At 40.0% G+C, this 26290-nt stretch overlaps 1 long non-coding RNA gene across 1 annotated transcript in view; it reads right to left on the bottom strand.

The window, feature by feature from the left end:
• Window positions 1–23068: 23068 nt before the first annotated feature.
• Window positions 23069–26290, bottom strand: part of LOC138174516 (uncharacterized) — a 48625-nt gene continuing 45403 nt past the window's right edge. Inside the window, exon 4 of the long non-coding RNA XR_011171762.1 lies at window positions 23069–23302. This is a non-coding gene — a long non-coding RNA (uncharacterized lncRNA). The remainder of the gene's footprint in view (window positions 23303–26290) is intronic.

The raw sequence follows: 26290 nt of genomic DNA, 5'->3' as shown, positions 1-26290 counted from the left end.
GGGCTTCTGAACCAACAGAAAGGCTCCCAGACCCCTGCAACAACAGCACTGTCCTTCACCAGTGGACAGTATTCATTCTGTCTGCCGGACAGTCTCCAGACCCCTGCAACAACAGTACTGTCCCTCACCAGTGGACAGTATTCACTCTCTGTCTGCAGGACAGTCTCAGGCCTTCTTAACCAAATGCCAGGTTCCAGGATTTCTTCAACAGGACAGTCTTTCACCAGTGGACAAATCTGGCAAAATAACATCAAAACAGACAGACAAAGTACCAGCAAAACAGCCATGTCTCCCCAGTCCTTGGCAGCTCAGGGGGCAGGTCTCAAAAGTCCAGGGCAATTCAAAGCGGCCACCAGCAATCTCTTAGTCTCTCTCCCTCCACGAGGTGCTGCTTCCGAAAAGAACTTCCGCCTCTCTCTTGTCTCTCCAAATCTACGTCACCAGCTCCTCCCAGTCAGGACTTTCTTTTCACATCAAAAAGTCCATCCCACAGGTGGGATTAACAAGCTCTGGGTTTTAATACAATCAATTTGAAAACCAAGCCAATACAGGGGAATCTTTAATTGCCATTAATATCACAGACATGCCATTCCATCTCCTGTCTGTCTGGGAGGCACAGTAGCCTAGGCTCAGACACTTACGAGCTAAGTGACCCTGGGCAAGTCACTTAACTTCTGTCTGCTTTAATTTGCTCAACTCAAAAAAGGGGAACCTGAGGTTCCACCAAAGTTCAGCTTATTTGTTACCATCTACCTGAAGTCTTTCCTTATTGTGGCTAGGCACGTGTGCCTCCCCGTGGAAATTGCCTTGTACTTATTTTGCAGGTGTTTATTTGTGTATACTTTGCATATAGTATTTCCTTTGGTAGAATATAAGCTCCTCGAGAGCAGAAGTTTTATAGATGAGGAAACTGAGGCAAACAGGGTTGAGTGACTTGCCCAGGGTCACACAGCTAGTAAGTGTCTGAGGCCAGGTTTGAACTCAGGAAGATGAGTCTTCCTGACTTCAGGTCCAGAACTCTATCCACACAATGCCACCTAGCTTCCTGTTGTATTTATTACATGAGTATAAATACATTATGTATTTAATCATCATAAGTTTCATATGAAATCCTATTCTCTGTTCTTAGTTTAGGAAAATGTTCATGCTGGTTGGTACTTGTCAAATTCAGGAAGACAAAAAAACTACAAATATTTTCTAAAAAGTATGTTCTCTTTGCCCAACACAAAAGGCAGCACTAGAAATAATGGAGAAAAGTTGCAAAGAGCCTGGTTAAGATCTTATGTACAGAAAAACTATGTAGTCAATTGGCCTCTCCCAAAATGGAATCATTCTCATGGTTCCCCCTCATTGGGGGTCTTCTAAGAGACTGGGAACAATTTTTCATGTATATTGTTGTAGGAGGGATTCTTTTTCAGGTCCAAGTTGGTCTTATGGCTACTGAAGTCTCAGCTCTGAAATCATGCTTGCCTTTTTGTGTGCATGTATGTATGTGTGCATGCATGCATGTGCATGTAACATACCAGTGAGCTGAAAAAACACATTTCAAGAGTTATCTCATGAATTAAGTCTGATTTCAGCTCCTGCCCCTACACATTTGCTGTGGTCAAAATCTACATCATACAGGGTGAAGGGGAGCTAGTTGTTTTGTTTGTTTTCTCTCAGAGAAACACCAAATGTGTCCAAGTCTGCCATCTTCATTCTCTGGTATTTAAGAAGTGATTTATTTAGTAAGATTTCCCCCACATTATTACATCCACATCATTCATATCCAGCATGAAGTCTCTTATGGGGGATTAATTACATTTCAAAGCTTTTCCTAAGGTCATTACATCCCAACAGGTTTTCTTCTTTCCATAATTCACTAAAATCTCACTATGATGCCTCATCATGGCCAATGTAATCCTGGCTTCTCGAAAGGTAACACATTGTACATTGATCTGGACATACAACAAGATGTACTTTGAGGATGTATTTTGCATCTACTATCCAAGGTCCTGCCTAGTTCAGTTCACAGTTTCACCACCAGATCGGCTATAGAGTAATGAACTTTTAAGAACTTGTACAGGCTTGGCTATACACATTTAATTCAAAGCTTTTCCTTCCAATATGAATTCTTTTATGTGCATTCCAGTGTCTGCTCTGGCAGAAGACTTGCCCTGACTCATTATGCTTAAAGTGTTTCTCCATAGCATTTATTCTTGACATAGAGAATTGTTTTGAAGTTTTTTCTAAATTCAATGCATTCAAATGATTTCTCAACAGTATGATTTTTTTTTTGCTGTTTTGTAAGATGGCCTCTCCAACTGAAGGACTTTCCAGATTCAATATATTTAAATGGTTTCTTTCCAGTATGAGATCTTTGATATATTTTAAGGCTTTCCCTCCGGCTGAAGGATTTCCCACCTTCATTACACTCAAGGAACTACTCACCACTATAAATTAACTGATGATAGTGAAGAGATATCCATCAGCTAAAGGCTCTCCCAAATTCATTACATCCAAAGGGCTTCTCTCCTGAATGAATCTTCAGGTGATAAGTAGGGTTTCCCTCATGGCTAAAGGATTTGCCACTCACAGGGTCTCTCTGCAGTATATATGTTTCTGACATTTACTGAGGTTTCCCCTTTGGCTGAATGATTTTTCTCATTAGTTGCATTCAAGGGTTTCTCACCAGTAGAACTCTTCTAATGATAATCAAGTAATGTTCTGTGGCTGAAGACTTTCTCACATTCAGTACATTCAAAGGATTTCTCTCCAGCATGAATTCTTTCATGTTCAGGAAGGTTTCCCCTCTGGCTAAAGACCTTCTTGTATTCACAGCATTCATAGGATTTCTCTGTAGAATGAATTCTCTGATGTTCAGTAAGTCTTGCCTTTCAGATGAAGGATTTCCTGACATTCATGGCACTCAAAGGAGTTCTCCTTAGCATGAATTCTTTTATGTTTATTAAGGCTTGCCCTCCAGAGAAAGGATTTTCCACATTTGTTATGCTCAAAAAGATTTTTCTTCAGTATGACTTTTCTGATGCACAGTAAAGCTTCCTCTTTGCCTAAAGGAGAAGAGCAAAGGATTGCTCTTCAATATAAATTTTCTGATTTTCAGTAAAGCTTTATCTTCAGCTGAAGGATTTCCCACATTCTTTAAAAAGTGAAGGGTTTCTTACCTGTCTGGTGATAAAAAAGGGATTTCCTATGGCTAAATGCTTTTCTACATTCATTGCATTCAAAGGAGTTCTCTCCAGTATCAATTCTCTGACTAGTAAGAAGACTTCCCCTCTGAGTGAAGGATTTGCCACATTATTCCCCCCCCCCTTTTTGTTTTATTTTATTTTGTTTTTAGCTAGTCAGGTGTTTTCTAGGTTATATGTCTACAATCATGTTAAACATATTTCCACATTAGTCATATTGTGAAAGAAGAATCATAATAAAAGGGGAAAACCATGAGAAAGAAAAAACAAAAAAAGTTAAAATAATATACTTTGGTCTGCATTAAGACTCTCTAGTCCTTTCTATGGATGTGCTTAGCATTTTCCATCGTGAGTCTTTTGGAATTGTCTTGGATCATTGTATTGCTGAGAACTAAGTCAATCTTTGCACAGTGTTACTGTTACTGTTTATAATGTTCTTTTGATTTTGCTCACTTCACTTGGCATTAGTTCATGTAAGTCTTTTCAGGTTTTTCTGAAATCTGCCTGCTCATCATTTCTTACAACACAATAGTATTCCATTATATTCCTATACCATAGCTTGTTTAGCCATTCCCCAGTTGATGGGCATCCCTATAATTTCCAGTTCTTTGCCACCACAAAAGAGTTGCTATAAATATTTTTGTACATGTGCGTTCTTTCCCCCTTTTTATGATCTCTTTGTGATACAGACCTAGTAGCAGTATTGCTAGATCAAAGGGCATGCACAATTTTATGGCCTTTGGGCTATAAGTTGGCTTCAAATTGTATCAGTTTACAACTCTACCTACAACACATTAGTATTCTAATTTCCCCCCACCTTCTCCAACATTTATCATTTTTCCTTTTCTGTCATATTAGCCAATCTGATAGGTGTGAAATGGTACTTCAGAGTGGTTTTAGTTTGCATTTCTCTAATTAATTGACTTGGAGCATTTTTTCATATGACTGCAGTGTTAATTTCTTCATCTGAAAACTGCCTGTTCATATACTTTGACCATTTATCAATCGGGGAATGACATATTCTTATAAATTTGATTCAGTTCTCTCTATATTTGAGAAATGAGGTCTTTATTATTTCCCAACTTCCTGCTTTCTTTCTAGTCTTGGTTGAATTGGTTTTGTTTATGAAAAACTTTTTTTTTTTTGCCTTTTGGAGGGCAATTGGGGTTAAGTAACTTGCCCAAGGTTACACAGCTAGTTTTTTTTGTGTGGGTGTTAAGTGTCTGAGGCTGGAACCGAACTTGGGTCCTCCTGACTCTGGGGCCAGTGCTTTACTCACTGTGCCACCTAGCCACCCCTATGAAAAGTTTTTAAATTTAATGTAATTAAATTATCCATTTTGCATTTCATAAAGTTCTCTATCTCTTCTTTGGTCATAAATTCTTCCCTTCTCCATATATATGACAGGTAAACTATTCCTTGTTCTCCTAATTTGCTTATGGTACACCATTTATGTCTAAATCATGTACCCATTTCAACCTTATCTTGGTATTGGGTGTGAAATGTTGATTGATGCCAATTTCCACCATACTATTTTGCAGTTTTCCCAGTTTTTGTCAAATAGTGAGTTCTTATCCCAGAATAAGGGTTTAGCAAATGGCAGATTACTATAGTCATTGACTATAGTGTCTTATATACCTAACCTATATCTCTGATCCACCACTGTATTTCTTAGTAGGTACCAAATAATTTCAATATTTGCTGTTTTATAATATGATTTCCCATACTACTCTTCATACTTACAGAGTTTCTGTCTTACATGTATATTGATTAAGGTGTCCCTTCTGACTGAAAGCTTTCCCACATTCATTACATCTATAGGGCCTTTGTCCTTCCAAGCTCTCTTATGTACTATAAGGCATCTCCTCTGACTGAAGCCTTTTTCACATGCATTACATCCATATGATTCACCTCTAGTATGTAGTATATGATAGTAAATAAGGTGTAAGTGGCAAATGGAGGGCTTTTAGTGTTTATTGTACTTGTAAATCTTCCCAAAGGAAGACTATTATTAAGTTTAATTATGGTGGGAAACTGACAACTGCTTTCTAAATGTATCATCTTTATGGAGGACTTTTTTCCCCTGTAGGAACTCTCTTCCATGGCACTAGAAATGATCCCAACCTGAAATTTCTCTCAAAGGTATTACTTTTATAGACACTTTCCTTATAAGTTGTGTTCTTGTAAGTAAGTGTGAGTTACCTCAGTTGCTTTCCTTGGCTTCTTTTCTGCCTCTCTACCTTGATATCATATTCCCATGCTTTTCCTATTTAGGAATCCCAGGAACCACATCTTGCTAGTCTTTCCTTGGATGCCAATCTCAAACCAAAGTCCTGTGTTGAAGATGAATCCATAACATCATGGCTAGTCTCCAGAGCAATCTGCAGGAATTTCACCAACCGCAGGGCCAAGCTCTGAGTCAGCAGCTCCAAGCAGGATACCTAAATCAGGGCCCTGGCCACCATGTAGCAAGAACAGTAAGAGGGGAGACAGAAGCAGTTCTGAAAGCCTCAAATCACTTCCCTGCTCCATGCTTCATCCTCTTGGGAACTCCTGCTTTGGTTTCCAGGGCATATTTCCTGTCTCTAGTGGGGAGATAATTTCTGGTTTGGACCCTGGAACCCCTAGGAGACAAGGCAGTCACAGATCTCTAACATCACATTCCTGTAAAAGGTCTTCTGAGCAGTACCCAGCTCCCTCTACTTATCCTGGGTGAAGTTTGCAGCCACATCCTTGAAAGTCACTGATTCCTGAAACATGACCACATTCTGGCTCACCCAAGGATGATGACAATTTCTTACTTGGGACTGGCCTGGCAGGAGAACCAAGGCCATTTCCTTTTCCCTGTCACTACTCCACCCTGCCTTGAAATTGTTGTGGGGAAGGTCAGAAGTGAGAGATGGTGTCTTCTCTAAGCCTCCATTTTCATATTGGTAAAATAATGTCAGTGGTGCCTATCTCATCTCTCACCAGTCCTGGTCTCTGCTACTTTCACAGTACATGAGCCATAGGTGTCTTCTCTGCTCTCCCATAGCCACCAGGCTAGCTCAGGGCCTCCTTGACTATGCTCCTGTCATAGTTCTCCATATTGGTCAGCTTAGGGGCAGCAAGAGTCAAACTCTAATTCAAGGTTTGTTCAGACTCTAACCAAGCTCAGGCCAAGGGAGGAAAAAATGGTACAGGGCAGCCAGAAGCTGTGGAGCACCAAGGGGAATGGGCAGAGCCCAGTGGGGAAGGGGCTTGGGTAAGTGGCCCCTTGCACCCTCCCCTCCACCTGCATGTTATCACTTCAACTTGATTAGAAGCTCCTTAAGGACTGGGGTCCTGAGTTCTCTCCATCCCCCACTCAGAGCTTATCACAGTGACCTGTATATAGTAGACTATGAAGGAATGTTGAATGAATGTTTTCAATAATGACTAGAGCCAAAGATGCTATATCTTTTTGCCCCTAGAGATCTGACTTTGTGAGGACACAGGCACTTTCATGTTGTGCAACCTTTACTTAAAACTCTTTCAAATGCTGAAACATAAAGATCCTGGTAGCTACAGCCCTGGGTAGTCCCTCAGTACCCTTTGAAAGGACACAATGCATGGTTCTAACACATGATCTCTTCAAAGGCATTGATGGAATTGAGTCCCTGAAGGAGGTGATACCAGGGCCAGGCCATGGTCGAGAAGTCAAGAGTTTTAGGAGAAGGACTGGAAGAGATGTGATGGGCTGAGCATGGCTGTCTTTGGCATCTCCTCAAATTGAACTTCCAGGAGGAACACGGCAATCAGCAAACAGATGGCAGGGCAGGTGGGAATCTTTCAGGGAGGGAAAAGACAGCTAAGATATCATTGGGAAGTCTGGAGAGCCACCAAGGGAATGGGAGAAGAGAGGAAAAGACATTGATTACCAGGAAGGTATACAGGAGAGGGCAGTCTGGGTAGTGAAGGGCCTGAAGACTGAGTTATGTGAGCTTCTGGACCCATTGGAAGTACTGATAGTACAGAGGTACTGGTGGGAGGTGAGTTTGATCTGGGATCAATGTAGATCTGCCTGAAGGGGAGGGATGATGGAGAATGAGAACCAATATTTGCTGTGGGCAGAGGATGTCTATAGCAGGCCTGCAGCTGAAGAGTGAGGGGCAGCAGAGAATACAGATGAGGAACTTGGGACTCCTCTGTAGCATGAGTAGAGATGGGAAGTGTGCACCAACATCTGGTCCCAATGGAAATTTGTACCAGGAATGGTGGAGGGAGGTAGGATAAACACCCCCTGCTGCAAGAATGAGGGGCTGCAGGAAGCCCCACACACTGAGGAACTAGAGAGACAACTGTCTCAGGTCTGTGCTAGTTCAGATCTGGATATGACTGGGAATGTAGTGGGTTCTGGGAAGGCATTGGACATTGATAGGTGCTGCCATTTTCCTTTGATGATCTCTGTTATGAATTCTGATTTTTTTTCTCTCTCAACTTTGTGAATGAGGTGCTTGTAAGAGGAAGCATTGCAATTTGCTAGGTGGCAGCATATAGTAAAGTTGCCTGATTTTCTGGGTGGGGACAATGGGTCAATTCTCCAACAATCCTCCAAACTTTACCTGTGGCCCAGGGCTAGGTGAGAGCCTTGGATACCAGGGCTCCAGATTTGCCAGGACCCATTTTTTCATTATATGGCTGGAAGCTAGGCTCCAAGAACTCTAAGGCACAAAGCTAGCAAATGTTTCTTCTAGCAGTGAGAAGCCTGGAGAGCTGTGTTCATTTCATCCTCCCAACTAAATGCTATAATTTTCTACAATGCATGTTGTCCTCTAGACTCTGAACCTTCCATGCAGATGTCACTGTGGTAGGTTGACCTTTAGAAGTAAATGATTTACAGCTGCTATAGAAACCAATGGGCAGTTGACAGTGGGTTTTATAAGAAATCTAAAAAGTCACATGGATGAGACATTGCATAAAAATTTGATTTGATTTTTCTAGGCCTTCTCTGGTTTTCAATGGAGCTGAAAGACAAATACCAGAATTTACATAATGGAGCTGTTTGAGAATAAATCTCTGCCATCAATCAGAGAGGTCTGTCACATTTTGACTGTCCCTCTACCAAGAAAGTTAAAGTTTTGATTGATCCTTACTATTTAGTGCCTCACAAAAATAAAAAAAAATGTTTCCCTGGCAAGAGAAATCATTTGTTGAGTAGAAACTCCATTATGTGAAACTTTCTGATTTATCTACTTTTTGTCTTCGATTTTCTTCTTTTTCTCACCCGTAGGTTTTTTTCTGACCAGTGGAGTTAAAGGACATATTTACTATTTTAAAATAATTTTTATTGATATGTAAACATTTTATATCATCAGAACTTCTCATATCCCTTCCCCCAGATATCCATTCAACATAAATTTCTTTTAGAGAAAAAAGATGAAAAAGAGAAAAGAAATCAGCAAATTTAATCAATACATTGAAAAACTCTGAAAAAAATATGAAATGTTTCACCCTCATGATCTCTCACTTATGCAAAGGAGTGGGAGTGGTAGTATCTTCTCATTTCTCTTCTTTGGAGACATACTTATTCTTTGTAATTTTACAACATTCACTTTTGATTATTTTGTGGTTATTCTTTCCATTAATATAGATGCAGGTATTGTCTATACTGGTTTCTTGGCTCTGCTTACTTTACTCTGTATCAGTTCTTGAATATTTTTCCATGTTTCTCTGATTTCATCATATTTGTAACCTCCACGAACCACAATTTGTTCAGCCCATTCTCTAATCAATAGGCATTTACTTTGTTTCTATATCTTTGCTATCCCAACATGCTACTATATTCTGGTGTGTATGGGAACTTTCTTCTTGCCTCAAGTCTCTCTCCATTCCAGTCCATTCTTTATCAGCTGCCAAAGTGATTTTTCTAAAACATAGGGCTGACCCAATGTCATCTCCTATTCAATACACTTCATTGGCTCCCAATACTTCAAGAATCAAATAAAAAGAATTCTTCTGCTTGTCATTAAAATGCCTTCATAACCCAACCCTCCACCCTATCCTTTTCTAATTGTCTTATCACTTATTCTCTACTATATACTCTTTCATCCAGTGATACCAGCCTCCTTGCTGTTCCTTGAAGAAGACACTTCATTTCTCAGTCCTAGGCATTTTATCTGACTGTCCCCCATGCCTGGAATGCTCTCTCCTCATTTCTACTTCTTGGCTTTCCTGAATTCCTTCAAATCCCAGCTAAAATCTTACCTTCTACATCCCTCTCAATTCTAGCACCTTTCCTCTAGTGAATAGTTCCTATTTATCTTGTATATAGCTTTTTTAGGGTACATATTTGTTTGCATGTTGTCTCCCTTATCACATTGTGTTTCTTGCCATTCTTTGTATTCCCAATACTTGAGTAGAGTGCCTAGCACATGGTAGGTGGTTAATAAATGCATATTGATTGACTATCATTGACTTTCTTGGGGTGTATATCTAGATGAACCTCTTCATCCAGGAAACTCACTCTAACCTTGGACTAATTCTCACTTTAGAAGAACCCTCCACCTCTATGACCTCTCCCTCTGATTTGCTGGTCCCTCCCAGAACTCCTAAGGAGGCACAGGCAATCACATCATCATTTCTCTTTAGGCTGTGTGTGACTTATCTCCACAGACACTTTCTTCTCCAAGAATCATAGGTGGGAAATAGGACTTTTTTGGCCAAAAAACATGTGTATATGTATGGTCTTATCAGGCAAAATTCATAAGAATAAAGCTGCTAATTAAAAGCAGCAGACAGTATTCAAATCTAAAGGAAATGTAGTATATGGTAGAGCTATATAGTAGAAGCTTTCTGGATAAATACAGGAGTAAAGCAAGGAAGCCCATTCTCCCTGTAATTATTTTATGTAATTCTAGAAATATTAGCATCAGCAAAAAGAAAAGAGAAAAACATTAAAGTTGATATATAAATTTGATAAAACTGTCTTTAGCAACAACAGTTGACATTTATAAATCATTTACCATGTGCTAGGTATTATGTGAACATGCTTTATCATGATTATTTCATTCAATTCTAACAATAACTCTAGGTAGTAGGTGCTATTATTATCCCCATTTTACAGATGAGGCAAATAGAGTTTAAATAATTTGTCCCAGGTCACACAGCTAGTAAGTGCCTAAAGGTGAGTTGACTTTGGGCCTCCTTGACTCCAAGTTGGGCCTCTATCCACTGCACCACCTAGCTGCCTCTAGTTGGTACAAATGGGATGGTTTACTTAGAAAATACTAGGAAATCAACAAATATGTAAATAGACACAGTTAATCACTTCAGCAAAGCTGCAGACTACAAAATAAACTCATAGGATTAGTGGTCATTCTTTTAAAAAAATTAAACTTTTATTTATTTATTTTTAGTTTCCAACATTCATTTCCCCATCTTTCTCCTACCCCCACCCCAAGATAGCGAGGCTACTGAATACCCCTTCCTCCAATTTCTTCTCTCTTATATCCTTCCCCAACCTTCTCTAACTTTCTAGTAGATTTCTAAGATGTATTTCTATACCCCAGTGCCTGTATATCTTATTTCCCAGTTGCATGTGAAAAAACAATCTTTTTAACATTTGTTTTTAAAACTTTGATTTCCAGATTCTTTCCCTTCTTCCCTCCTCACCCACCCCCACTGGGAAGACAAGCAATTCAATATAGGTTGTACATGTGTAGTTACGCAAAACAGTTCCATAGTAGTTATATTTTGAAAGACTAATTATATTTCCTTCCATCCTATCCTGCCCCTCACTTATTCTATTTTCTCCTTTGACCCTGTCCCTTTTCAAAAGTGTTTCCTCTAACTACTTTCTCCCTTCTATCATCCCCCCTCTTATCCCTTCCCCCCTACTTTCCTGTAGGGTAAGATAGCCAAGTGAGTGTGTATGTTATTCCCTCCTTAAGTCAAAGTCAATGAGAGTAAGGTTGACCCATTCCCTTTCACCTTCCTGCTCTTCCCCTCCATTGTAATAGTTTTCTCTTGCCTCTTTTATATGGGATAATTTACCCTATTCTATCTCTTCCTTTCTTCTTCTCCCATTATATTCCTCTCTTACCTCTTAATTTTATTTTTTTAGATATCATCCTTTCCTATTAAACGGATCCTGTGCCCTCTGTCTATGTATACATGTACATGCATACACACACTCACATATGTACTTATGCACATATACACCCTCCTATACATATATATATATATACATATATATATGCACACACACACAAATATATATTCCCTTTAACTATTCTCACACTGAGAAAAGCCTTATGAGTTACAATGATTATTTTTCCATGCAGGAATATAAATAGTTCAACTTTAATAAGTTCCTTATGATTTTTTTCCTGTTTACCTTCTCATGCTTCTCTTGCTTCTTGTGTTTGAAAGTCAGATTTTCTGTTCAGCTCTGATTTTTTCATCAAGAATACTTGAAAGTCCTCTATTTAATTGAATGACCATATTTTACCCCTAAGCATTATACTCAGTTTTGCTGGGTAGGTGATTCTTGGTTTTAATCCTAGCTCCTTTGACCTCCAGAATATCATATTCCAAGCTCTTTGATTCCTTAATGTATAAGCTGCTAGATCTTGTGTTATCCTGATTGTGTTTCCACAATTCTCAAATTGTATCTTCCTGACAGCTTGTAATACTTTCTCCTTGACCTGGAAACTCTGGAATTTGTCTATGATATTCCTAGGGGTTTTCTTTTGGGGATCTTTTTTCAAGAGACGATTGGTGAATTCTCTCAATTTCTATTTTGCCTTCTGGTTCTAGAATATCAGGGCAGTTTCCCTGGAGAATTTCTTGAAGCATGATTTCTAGGCTCTTTTTTGATCATGGCTTTCAGGTAGTCTAATAAATTTTAAATTATCTCTCCTGAATCTATTTTCCAGGTCAGTGGTTTTTCCAATGAGATATTTCACATTGCCTTCTATTTTTTTCATTTGTTTGGTTCTGTTTTATAGTATCTTGATTTCTCATAAAGTCATTAGCTTCAATTTGCTCCAATATAATTTTTGAAGGAATTATTCTCTTCAGTGAGGTTTTGAACTTCCTTTTCCATCTGGCCAATTTGGCTTTTTAAGGCATTCTTCTCCTCACTGGCTTTTTGGGCCTCTTTGGCCATTTGAGTTAGTCTATTTTTTACGTTATTATTTTCTTCAGTATTTTTAGGTCTCTTTTAGCAGGCTGTTGACTCACTTTTCATGATTTTCTTGCATCATTCTCATTTCTTTTCCCAGTTTTTCCTCCACTTCTCTTACTTGATTTTCAAAATCCTTTTTGAGCTCCTCCATGGCCTGTAACCAATTCATATTTTTTCTTGGAAGATTTTGATGAAGGAGTTTTGACTTTGTTGTCTTCTTCTGGTTCCATGTTTGATCCTTTTGTCCCCCCACTCCAAAGGATTCTATGGTCTGACTGCATTTCCTCTGCTTGCTCATCTTGCCAGCCAATTTTTACTTGATTTTTGAGCTCTTTACCAAAGTAGAACTCTGCTTCCAGAGTGGAGAGAGCTGTGTCCCAAAATTTCTGGGTTTTTGCAAATGTTGTCAGAGCTATGAGGGGGGCACCCTCTCTACAGCCACCACAAGCTCTGGTACACTGGCCACACACCCCAAGACCACTACCCAAGATTGCAATCCAGATCCAAGCAGGTCAAAGAAAGAGCAATTACCCTGTGAATGCTCACTTGGTCCCCCTAAAATCTGCAGGCCAGGAGCTCCAGAGGCAGCCACGTGGCAGCTGCCATGCCTCCACCACCTCTCACCCTGTGGGTGGGGACCAGAGAGTGCTTTTCTGTCACCCAGTTCTAACAGAGATCCCCACTGACCTTTTACTTTTTCTCTGGTATTTATGGGTTGATAAATCTGGAAACTGCCACAGCTGCTGGTGTTTCACTCTCCTGAAGTCTGCTCTGGCCAGTCTGTACTGCTGGTTGGGCTGCCCTGGGTGTGGACCCATGAAGTTCATGTGGGATTGTGCTTGGCTCCCAGCCTGGTGCAATACACCCTTCCTGTTGGTCTACTAGGCTGCCTTCAGCTGGAGATTTGTTTTTCTCTGTCACTTTGTGGGTTCTGTAGCTCTAAAAGTTGTTTAGAGTCATATTTTATAGATATTGGAGGTGGTTGGTGTAGGAGCTCAGCAAGGTCCTGATTTTATTCTGCCATCTTGGCTCCCCCCCCCATTAGTGGTATTTCTATATAATAATAACAAAATCCAAGAGGCAATTACAAAAAGAGAAATCACATTCCAAATAAATACAAAGTGCATAGATTATCTGGGGATCAATCTAACAAAGAACATATCAAATACTTGTATAGATTCAATTACAAGGGGTGCCTTTGGGAAAAAAGAACAACTTAAAGAGATAGAGGAATGTTCAGTTCTTCTGGATGGTCTGTGCCAATATAGTAAAAACCATAATGTGCCAAAAGTAACAACATTTTCATGCTATACTACTCAGACTATCAAAGGAAAATACAGAGCTCAAGAAAATAGCAACAAAATCAATTTGAAGAAACAACAGAATATCAAGGGGATAATCTAGGAAAGTGATGAAATAGAGTATCAAGAGTATCTAGAGACTATCAAGAGAAATCATGGAAAAAAAGGCAGGGATGAAGACAAAATAGCACTTACAGAGCATAGCCTGCATTGTTGATCACAAACCATCAAAACCATTTGGGATTTCTTTTTCAAAACAGAAAAGTAGAGCAATGAATTAGATTACATTAAAGAGACTTGGAAACAGTGGAACACAATACCCAAGTGTTCAATGAGTTGAAAAATGGTTACTTAGGAAAGAACTCCATGTTTGATAAAAAAAAAAAACTGCTGGGAAAATGAAAAAGAAGTCAGAAGAAATTAAACTTAGACTACCACCTTATAATCCACAATGAATTATATCTGTATATGTGTGTATGTGTATATATATATATGTGTGTGTATATATGTATGTGTGTATATATATATGTTCTCTCTATATATATTCAGTCATGTCTGACTCTTTGTGCCTCTATTTTTTTGTATTATGATCTTTAACTTTATATCTATATCTGTATCTATAATTTAAAATCATATTCGAAATAAATACAAACTACATAAATTATTTGGGGATATCTGGGATCTTAAAATATATATGTGCATGGTATTAAAATTAAATTAAAATGGTATTAAATTAAAATTAAAGCTCATTATACAAAAAATTTATAAGAAAAGAAGATTATATACCTCTTATGGCCTTGGGTAGGAGATATATACTTAACCAATCGAAGAATAGGAATAACCCCAAGAGATAAAATAGATAACTTTGATTACATGAATTTGAAAAGCTTGATAACTATTAGCCATCCATGTATCTTTAATATCAAACACTAATCCAAGAAATATGAAATAAAAGATTCCCCCCCCCCCTTTTTTTAAAGCAATTGGGGTTAAGTAACTTGCCCAAGGTTACACGGCCAGTTTGTGTGTGTGTGTGTGTGTGTGTGTGTGTGTGTGTGTGTGTGTGGGTGTTAAGTATCTGAGGCTGGAACCAATCCTGTGTCCTCTTGACTCTGGGACCAGTGCTCTTACTCACTGTGCCACCTAGCTGCCCTGATCCCCCCTTCTTTTGAGCACTTCCATTCTTATCCTATGTGCATTAATTTTGTTTGTGCAAAAGCTTTTAAGTTTAATATGATTAAAGTTATCTATTTTTTTCTTTTGAGATTTGCCTCTATGCCTTGTTTCATTAATAATATATCTCCTAAATGTTAGTGAGAGGAATAAGACCAGAAAAGGCCATCAGATAGTTAAAAAGGAGATAAAACTATCCCTATTTGCTGCTGATCTGATATTGACTAGTGACTAGTATGATACAATATTGACTGGGTCTGCTATGAATTTATGTTACAGAACCTGAATCGGGGTCTTCACTGCTGCTAGGTAATCTCCTCTGATGAGCTCATTATCCCATTCTCCACCATGGATCTTCCAAACCTTTTTAATCCTTTCTCAAGCCTCACATTGTTTCCCTCTTCTTCCACTCTCTCAGTTGAGAATTTTGCCTTATATTTTACTAAAAATTAAGACCATTTTCTGGGAGCTCCCTCTTCGTCCTCTTTCTTCATTTCCTATCACTCGGACACCTCCTCACTATTTCCTTCTTTACCCATCTCATGTGTTACACCTTGCCAAGGCTAACCTTTCTACTTGTTCAAGTGATTCCATTTCATCCCATCTTCTCCAATAGCTTCCTCCTTCTTGTCATGGCCACTCTCACTTATTTTCAATCTCTCCCTGTCTACTGGCTTATTTCTTATTGCCTACAAATATGCCCGTGTCTTCCCCATCTTGAAAAAAACCTTCACTTGACCCTTTAATCCCTAATAACTATTGTCCTATTTCTTCTGCCCTTTGTGGCTAAACTCCTTGAAAAAGCCATCTACAATAGGCGACTATTCTTTCTCCTCTCACTCTCTTCTTAATCTCTTTCAATCTGACTTCTGACCTTATCATTCCACTGAAACCTCTCTTTCCTAAATTACTAATGATCTTTTAGTTGTCAAATCCAATGGCTTTTCTCAATCCTCATTCTCTAATCTCTCTGCAGCCGTTGACACTGTTGATCACTCACCCCTCTTTGATACTCCCTTCTCTCTAGGATGTCAGGATAACACTCTCTTCTGGTTCTCCTCCTACCTATCTGAGCACTTCTTCTCTGTCTCCTTTGCTACATCTTCTATGTCATACCCTCTAACCATAATTGTCCCCCAGGATTTTGTTTTGGGCCCTTTTCCCTCTTTAATACTTCACTCAGCGATCTCACCAGCTCCCATGGATTTAATTACCATCTCTATGCTGATGATTCTCACATCTGTCTGTCCTGCCCCAAACCCTCTGTTGACTTCCAGTCTCACATCTCCATTATTTTTCATGCATCTCAAATGGGATCTACACATCTTAAACTCAATATGTCTAAAACTCATCCCCTTTATCCTCACTTTCTTCTCTTACTGTAGAGGGCAATACCGTTCTCCCAGTTCTTCAGGCTCACAATCTAGGAGTCACGGTAAATTCCTCACTATCTCTCATGCCCCATTGTCAATATATTGCCAATGCCTATTGATTTCACCTCTGTAACATCTCTCATGTATGGCCTCTCCTTTCCTCTGACACTGCCCCCAGTCTAGTACAGGCCTTCATCATCTACTCCTGGATCACTGCAATATTTTCTGAAGGGTCCTCCTGCCTCAAGTCTCTCTCCACTGAAATCCACCCTCTATTCAACCACTAAGTGAATTTTCTAAAGTGTATGTCTGATCATGTCACCCTCCATCTACTGTCTCTAGGATAAAATACAAAATGCTCTGTTTGGCATTTAAAGTCCTTCATAACATAACCTTTCCTACCTTCCAGTTTTCTTATGCCTTATTCTATGACACACACCTTTTACTTCAGTGACATTTGGCTTCCTCGCTGCTCCATGAACAAGACACTTCATTTGTCAGCTCCATGTATTTCCTATGCCTGTCCTTCATGTCTGGAATGGTCATCTTCCTCTGCTCTGACTAATGATGTCCCTGGCTTCCTGTAAGTACCAACTAAAATCCCACCTTCTCCAGGAAGCCTTCTCCAGTCTCTCTTAATTCTAGAGTCTCCCCTCGTAATTATTTCCTGTTTATCATATATATATATGTATATACACACATACGTACATATATATGTGCTCTGTATTTATTTGTTTATATGTTGTCTCCCCCATTAGTTTGTAAATTCCTTGAGGGCAAGGACTGCCTTTTGCCTCTTTTTGTAATCCTAGCACTTAGCACAGTGCCTAGCAAATAGTGCAAAAAACACAGTGCACTTAAATGTTGCCTTGATTGCTATGATATGCTTGGAAAAACATAGAGAATTAGCAAAGATACTGAGACAATTAATTAAAACTGTTCTATTAAGGGGAAATCCCATCCCCAGTAATCAGGAAATATACAAAATATGTAGGGATTGATTTTCTAGAGCAACAAAAGACTTGCATAGATTCAATTACAAAATACTCCTGAAGGAAATAAAGAACAAATGAAATAGCTGGAGGAACAGTTAATCTCATGGCTAGGCTATGCTAATGTAATAAAAATGACAACACTACCCCAATTCACTTACACTTGCAAGCTCTACTAATTACATTACCAAGGAGAGATTTTATGGAACTCAATAAAATAATCACAAAATTCATTTGGAAAAACAGAGGATTGAAAATATCCAGGGAAATGATGAAAAGAGGTAAAGACAAAGGGGGGAGTAGCACTTCTAGACCTTAAACTACATTATAAAACAGCAGTCACCAAAACCATCTGATATTGGTTAAAAAAGAAAGAGCTAGATCAGGGGAACAGATTAGACAAGGGAGAATCAGAAACAATGGAGCTTAATAACTCAGTGTTTGATAAAATGGACAACATAAATTGCTTAAGAAAAAATTCTTTATTTGATGAAAATGTCTGGAAAACTGGAAAGCAGAAATTAGGCTTAGACCAATGTCTTATACCACATTCTGCAATACATCCTAAATGGATATGCAACTTTAATATGAATATACTATAAAATTAGAAGAGAAACAGATCATATGCTTCCCATAGTTATGAGTAGGAGATATATTTTTAATTAAACAAGAGGTAGAGGCAATTACAAAAGATAAAATAGCTTTGACCACTTGAAATGGAAAAAAAAAACTTCTACACAGAAAAAAATGAGGTACCTAGAATACTAACAATAGTGGGGAACTGATTCATTGGGAAAAAAATATTTCTAGAAATTTGTCTGGTTAGGGTTTGGTATCCAAGATACACACACACACACACACACACACACACACACACACACACATTTCCAATAGCTATTTCCCCATAGTAATAGCAGCCCACATCTGGCTCATTCCTTGCTTTCTGCAAGCCTACAGAGAAATCAACTGTCACTCAATTAACCAAAGAGAGACTATAGCATATATTTTGGCCACCAAGTAGCATCCCTCAAGACACCTGCCAAGTGGTTTTGCACAGTATAACCATTGCACATGCACTGACTGACCACATTATTTCTATTGCCCAACAGAGGATACCCACCTTCAAGATCTTAGGCTACTGGATTCTCTGTACCATTGCAGAGCTTGTGGCTTGTGGCATGAGGGCACTGGCTCTCATTCCATATTTATCAAGGAGTATGGGAAAAGCAATGAATGAGTGTTCTGAATGATTACTAACGAGGCACCTCATACCTCATCTGGAAAGCACAGCCACATAGATAGCCTGTACCTGTATATCATATATCACTGCAGTTTTCATTATGCCAGCAAGATAGCCACATATCCAGTTCACTACACATTTAAGGTCAAGCAGAGAGGATTCTGTTTTCTCTATGCCTGAAATTCATATGACAGAATTGAAGGAGAAAAAGGATATTATCCTTTCCGAAAGTTAAGAAAAAATCTTTAGGTAACTCACCTTAGCTCTAGATTGAGGGTTCTTAATGTTTCTGTATTATAAACTGCTTTGGTTGGAACGGTGAACCCTGTATTCCAAATAATCTTTGTTGCTTCCATTCCTAATCAAAGGAAATGCCAAATTCCTGCTGGAGGTTAATGAAGATAATGATGGAATTTTTCCCCCATCCAAGTTCATTGATTCCCTGAAATCTATCTGTAGACCCCATGGGTTGCAGTTTAATAATTGCTGCTCCAAATCATGCCGTGTTGAGACTCTCTGCATGGTGAGTTGGGCTAAGGTTAATTCTTCAAAGGGAACATGATGGAGAGGCAAAAGCTTGGGACATGAAGTCAGGGGGCCCGTGTTTGAACCATGACCTTTCAGTGCGCTACATGGGCATGTTTATTCCCCTCTCTGGACCTCAGTGTCCCCATCTCTATAATGAGAGGTTGGACTAAATGACCACCAAGGTCCCTTCATGCTTTGCATCTTGTGGTCCCAGATACTTAAGAATGCGTTCTTCAAACTGTGGAAAATACTTCCAAAAGAAGCAAAACCAATATTTTCAATAAACTTTGGGTATTCTTCCCTCAAACTTTACAAAAATGCCAAGTAGGTTACACAATGAGCGGATGATTAAGGAAGTCAGGATTGAACGAAGGCCAGACAATGCCTTGACAACAAGAAGAAAATAAAAAACCCTTTGTGGAGAAAGTCCCCCCCCCTCCACTTCTGCCAGTGCCTGGTCTTGTCCTATGTTTGAACAGGGGAGCAATTGTTAACTTGGTACCACAATGGTCAATGCCTTTGGATTTAGCCAGGGTATGCAGCAAAGACTGGGACTCACACTTACAAATTAAATCTATAAATAGGATATTTCTCTTATGATTATAGTGGACTCAAAGAGTCCCCAATCATGTACTGATACATGGTACACCATGAATTGTCTAAAAAGTCTGGGTTTAACCCTTGGAGAAGGAAGACTGGCTAGCCGAGGTGCCACCCACATGTCTCAGTTGGGGGTAGGGCAGAAAAGCGCCTGCTGAAATCAGAGGGTCTTTTGTGGTTTCAAGGGGAATAATATGAATTAGGGTTCATAGGAGTCAGAAAGAGTAACAGAATTACGTGATCCAAGAGTTAGCAGCAGCCTCAGCATCCATCTGGTCTAACACCTACCTGAACAAGAATCACTACCACATCTTGCCCATTCAGTGGTCATTCAGTCTCTTCTCGAAGATTTCCAATGATAGGGAAGGTGCCACTCCCCTAATGCAGTCCATTTCCTTCTAGGATAAATCCAGATTTGCTTTATATGAAGCTGAAATCTTTCTTTTTTTGTGTATTGTAGCCTTATTTAACTTATATGCAGAGTACATCAAACAAAATGCCGGACTGGACAAATCAAAATCCAGAATTAAGATCACAGAGAGATCAATTATCTCAGATATGCAGACAATACCACTGAAGACAGAAAGTTAAGAATTAAGCCTCTTGAAGGTGAAAGAGTAGAGTGTAAAAGCTGATCCTGATGTTAGGAAAGACTGAAGACAAAAGGAGAAGGGGACAGCAGAGGATGAGATGGATAGCATCATTATAGCAACCAACAAGACCTTGGACAGACTTCTGGAGATAGTGGATAGAAGGGCTAGGCATGCTATGGTCCAAGGAGTTATGGAGAACCAGACATTACTGAAGGACAATGCTGTGGCTGACTGAAGATAACATCTACATTCAAGTAGAGGTTTTAGTTTCTTGGTCTTCTTCTTTTGCATCACTGCTGCATCACTGCTGCTACATATCTTCATCAGGAGCTTATGAATTCATGCAAAAATACACCCAAATTAGGGAGTGTTGTTGATTCGGATCCCGGATCTATGCAATGGCACAAAGCTTCAAAAATCTCTGCTTCTGAAATAAAACAGACTTTGAAATCTTGTCAAGGTAGATAGATCTGAATATTCATCCTTACTGGTTTTCTTCATAGCTCATCCATGACTTTTTGGCTAACATTTCATTCTAATTTTTTTTTAGAAAGCATTTTGTATCTTCAGGAAGGATAGATGTTTTCATATCTTCAGAAAGGTTGAATGCTTTTCACCTCGACAGGTTTAACAGTACTCAGCATTTTGGGTTTAGATCCTGGGCATGCTGTCTTTAGACTTTTAGGACCATGGCTCCTGAAGGACACAGGCCAACCCAGGGGCCCCAAGGCTTCCCAAGAGCCTGCACTGCACTGCACTTCATACTGCTTTACAAACCTCCTCAGAGAGAAAATAAAGCTAAGTTTAAATCTTTCCCCCATTGCTCTTGGTTCTGTTCTCAGGACCAAACAGAACAATGCAATCCCCTCCTTACAGCCAGTCAATCCAGCCATCACCATTCATTAGCTACTTACCTTGTGCCAGCATGGTACTAGGCACTGGGGATGCAAAGTTCCCAGGCTATTCTCTTTCCAATGCATCCCACTGACAGATTTCAAAACAATCTTTGTAAATCACAGGGCTGGCTGTCACCCATGTTCTCTTTTCCTTCTCTGCTATTTTGCTCAGTCACCTCATTAGCACCCATGGATTCAGTCATCATGTCTATGCTAAGGATTCTCGTCTATTTATCCAGCTCCACCCTCTCTCCTAACCTGCAGACTCATCTGTCCAGGTACCTATCAGGCATCTCAAACTGGATGTCCATAGACATATTAAACTCAACATGTCCAAAATGGAACTGATTATCCTTTCTCCCCACCCAAATCCTTTCCTTTTCCTAAATCCCCATTACTCTTGAGGGCATCACTGCCTCCCAGCTACCTTGGCCCACAACCTAGGTGGCATCCTCAACTTGTAATGCCTTCCAGTCCCCATGTCCACTTGGTTGCTGAGTCTTATTGATTCTATCTTCCCAACATCTCTCATATGCTTCGTTTTTCCTCTCTGACATTTCTATCACCCCACTGCAGACCCTATCATATCACACCTGGATTGGCTGATGTCTCTGCTTCAAATGTCTCCCTACTCCAGGCCATCATCCACACCCAGCACGGGTCTAACCATGTCACCCTCACCATTCAGTAAACTCCAGTGACTCCGATTACCTCCGGGATCAAATACAATCATCTGTTTGTTATTCAAAAAGCACTTCATAGCCCAGCCCCTTGCTACCCCCAATATTCTTACACCTCACTCAACCCCTAGCACTCTGTGATCCAGTGAAACTGGCTTCCGTGCTGTTCTTTGCACATTCCATCTCAACACTATGCCTTTTTGTTGACTGTCCCCATATCTGGAATGTTCTCTCTCCTTATCTCTGCCGCCAGACTTTGTTTTCCTTAGAATCCCAGTGAAAATTCCACTTTTTACAAGAACTTTTCCCAATCCCTCTTAATGTTACTGCCCCTTCCCCCCACTATGCACTTATAAATGCATTTTGAATGACTCCCTCTCTCAGCTGGACACAAGTCACTTTCAGGTGGGACACAGAGTAATGGCCCAAACCATTCTATTATCTACCTGAATAAACACATCCAATTTTTTCAATGAAAAGTAAGTTAAAAAAAATAAAAATGCAACCAGCACAGCAATTGGACACATTGCAGCAAACATTTAACATGGCACACAGCAATAGTCCAAATTTGAGTCAGCCTTGGCTGCACCGTCATGCGTCCATGTTCTGCCATGACACTCTCCATGGAGGCAGGTGCATGGCACCAATATGCCCTGCCAACACGTGGCTTGCTGCACTTGAATGTGAATTAGGTAAACTGGAAGTTAAACTATCTTTGGGTTACAAGAACCAATTTTTGGAAGCTACAAGTACAATAATTTCTGTCATATCTCTCAACACCATTCTCTTTAGTAAGCATCATATAATAAATGGTTTCCAAAAATGCATAACTTCTATAAAGTTGAAATAACTTGAGAACTATTATAAATAATCATTTAAATTTTTCAGAATTAAATTTAAATTTGTAATACAGTCTTATTTTGAGTATATCTAAGTGGAATAATATTCCTTCATGATAAAAAAATACACAACTGCTTTGAATAAACTATCTAGCAGACACTAACAGAAGTAAAGACAACTGAGTCAGTTTATGTAGCAGAGAACCAAAACGCAAACCCCAAAGCCCTGAGAAACTGAGAAAATCTGACCCACCATATATACCATTGGGAATCACAAGTATTTTATATTAATGGGAAGGAAAATCCACTGTGTTTACTTCTGGGAAATGCTCTAGCATGAGTCTCAATCAATTGAAATGACATCTCAAAAGTGTACAGGCAAAACACTTTGCCAAGAGAATTTTTTCAGAGAAAAATTAGATACTTTTAAATAAAAAACCCCAAACTTTCATTTAAAAAATTATTCATTTTTACCATTTTTTAATTTTTAATTTTCTTCTTCCAGCCCCTCCCCAACCCATTGAGAAGGCAAGCAATATGACATCAATGATTCATGTGAAATCATGCAAAACCTATTTCCATATTAGCCATTTTGCAAAAGATAAAAAGGAAGAAAAATTAAGAAATTAGAAAAATTATGCTTCAGCTTGCACTTAGTGTTCATCAACTTTCTCTCTCTGGATTCTTTGTATCATTGGCCAGAACTTGTGCTGCTTGTGTCAGGCGCTGGTTCTCATTCCATATTAATCTAGAAATATGGGAAAAGAAATGGATGACTGCTCTGAATGATCAAAACGATAGAAATACTGAATTTTTCCCCCCAATTGTTCTGCCTCTGGCTTACTTTTGGGAAATCTGGACTTTTGGTCTTATTCATTGGTCTCATGTGATTGACTTCTCCTTGGTCACATAGCTCATTTTTGTATTTTTTGTTTTCATTGATATTTTCTTTCTTACATCATTACAGTTTTCCCCATAACCTCCAGCCCCATGGGAGTCATCCCATATACCAAAGAGTATTTATAGAAAAGAAAAAAAAGTCAGCACAGCTGATCAATACAGTTATCCTTTCCACACCACGACTTTCTCCATCACAATTTTGATATATCACAGGGTGGTATAAGAAATTAAATAGGAACTTTGGGGGAGTTTTGTGGAGGCTGTAGACAACAAGCAGAGTCAAGCAGGCAACACAGAAAAAGTTTCAAAACTCAGAAATGCACAAAATCTATGTACAGTATTCTACAATGTCAACATATTTTGTCTTTCAATACCATAATAACCTGGACGTCTTCTCTGGTGTGAAGGGAGGGCCAGATTTACAGTTCTTTGACATTCATGTACTTGTTCAAGGGCTAGAAATGCAAACATTTGGGGGTATGTATTCCTGCACGCAATTTCCTGCCTTGTCCTTATGTCTCCCTGTTCCCTCAGGTCTCCAGACCTTTAAACAGGAATGTAAATGGGAAAGAAAGGAGAATCAGCCAAGGGGAAAGACTTGGATTGAATGGCAGCCTCCCAGTCTGTCCCTGGGGCAAAAGCCAGAGCACCATCCAAAGGAAAAGGGGGCAAGTTACACAGACAGAAGTCAAATCTCACCTTGTGTCAACCTTTCAATAGCTTCGTCCCAAGCTCAGACATTGTAGATCTGTCACATATTTTCATCTTGACCGAGGTAATCCAGGGCTCTTAAAACTGCCCTGAAAGTGATAAGGCAGAGCCTCAGAGGGGCCACCATTCTGGAAATGTAGTTTGGGAGTGGGGTAGCTAGAAGCCATAGTGGATAGAGCACTGGGCCAGGAAGACTCATCTCCCAGAGCTCAAATATGTCCTTAGGCATTTACTAACTGTGTGACTCTGGGCAAGTCACTTCATCTGGAGAAGGAAATGGCAAATGAGTATCTTTGCCAAGAAAACCTGAATGGGCTTATGAAGGGTTGGGCCCGACTGAAAAATGACTGAACAGCGACAACAGTCTCGGCTGCAATCTGGAAGGCCCTATTATCATTTACTCATCCCTTGCTGGAAAAGGTGTCCGGCAGTACACAAGACCCTCTGGGTGGGGGTAGGCAATGCAGATAAGCACATGGCTTTGCCAGCTGCCTCTGTGTTGGTGAGTATGCCTGGAAAAAGGCGCATTAGAGCAACCACACTCACCGGCTCAAGGCAGCTAACGCGGCTTTTACTTTAGTGCTACACATGACCACATCCCATGGAAAAGGTTTAGGCAACTGTAGCCCAACTGGCACTGTTTCTGCACACTGCAAGAATGACATGAAAAAGAATGTAGGGAGAGGGATAGAGTGAGAAAGGGGAGGGGCCTGAGTTAAAGGAGGCAAAGGAAGCCTACTGGGGCCCTCGGACATTTGGTCTTGGCTCATTCTCCTCTTGTGCCATTGCTGGGATGGAAGGTAGGTAAGGGTCTCTCTGTGGGCCTGGAGTCGAGATTCATATGACTTCAGAACAAACCCACAGACTCCCAAAGAATCGGAGAAGGTGTAAATGATGAAGCCAACAGCTGTGTGTGTGACTTGGATCAGCAGACTTGTGTGTCTCTGGAGAAGGCTTGCTCTGTGCTTAGGACGTTGAACATTTCTGCCAATGATTTCGACATCTTAATCAAATTTGCAGATTATATAAAGTGAGGAGAGAGAGCTAACATCTTGGATGAGTGTTAGGAGAAATTTTTTTATAAGTTAGAACACTGAGATAAACTAGAATACTGGGCCCAGTATAAAAAACAAATATATAAACAAAGTTTAATTGGGATATGTAAAATCTTAGACTTGGGTTCAAAAGACCCAACACAAGAATAAGATGGAGGAGACATAATTGGTGATAACCAATCTGGAAAAAACCCAAACACCGAAAACATCTGACAATTTTAATGAACAGGGTTGGGGAACCTGCAGCCTCGAAGGCACACGTGACCTTTTAGGTCCTCGAGTGCAGCCCTTTGGCTGAATCCAGACTTCACAGAACAAATCCTTTTATGAAGGGGATTTGTTCTGTGAAGTTTAGATTCAATCAAAGGGCACTTGAGGACCTCGAGGGCTACATGTGGCCTCAAGGCCACAGGTTCCCCACCCCTGGTAGAGATTAAATGTGAGGCAACAGCTATGTCATAGCCCCCAAAGCTACATAGCAGCATTGAGAGAGGCATGGTCCCCAAGAACAAAGAGGCAATAGTCCTGTGTAGAATATCCCCATCAGTCCACATCAGGAGTGCTGTGTTCAGTTCCATGAGTCCAATTTTTAGCTGCCAAGTATGCAGAGGAGAGCCATGAATGAGCTGAAGAAAATGGAAATGTTGAGCCTGAAAAAGAAAGGCTTGGTTAGAGGCATCTAGGTGGAGCAGTGAATAGAGCACTGGCCCTGGAGTCAGGAGGACCTGGGTTCAGATCCGGCCTCAGACATTTAACACTTAATAGTCATGTGACCTTGGGCAAGTCACAACTCCAAGTGCCTTTCCAAAAAAAAAAAAAAGAAAGGCTTGGAGCAGCGGTGGGGTGGGGACATGCTAGCCATCTTTGAGGGATGGTCACGTGGAAGAGTTAGATGCATCCTTCCTGAGCCCAGAGGGTGGAATTAGGAGCAGTCCGTAGAAGCTGCAAAGGGGCCATAGATTTGAAGACAGACCATTGTCCCCAAAAGGAATGGGCTGATCTATGAGATCCTGTTAAGGAGGCCCAGGAGTGGAGGTCCGGGAGTGGAGGCCCAGGAGTGGAGGTCCAGG

This window comes from Petaurus breviceps, unplaced genomic scaffold, assembly GCF_028583685.1.
Source record: "Petaurus breviceps papuanus isolate PSGF00001 unplaced genomic scaffold, PetGlider_PUasm1.0 689, whole genome shotgun sequence".
Lineage (NCBI taxonomy): Eukaryota > Metazoa > Chordata > Mammalia > Diprotodontia > Petauridae > Petaurus > Petaurus breviceps.
The sequence above is the reverse complement of the archived record's forward strand: the minus strand, read 5'-3'. Positions and strand labels throughout refer to the sequence as shown.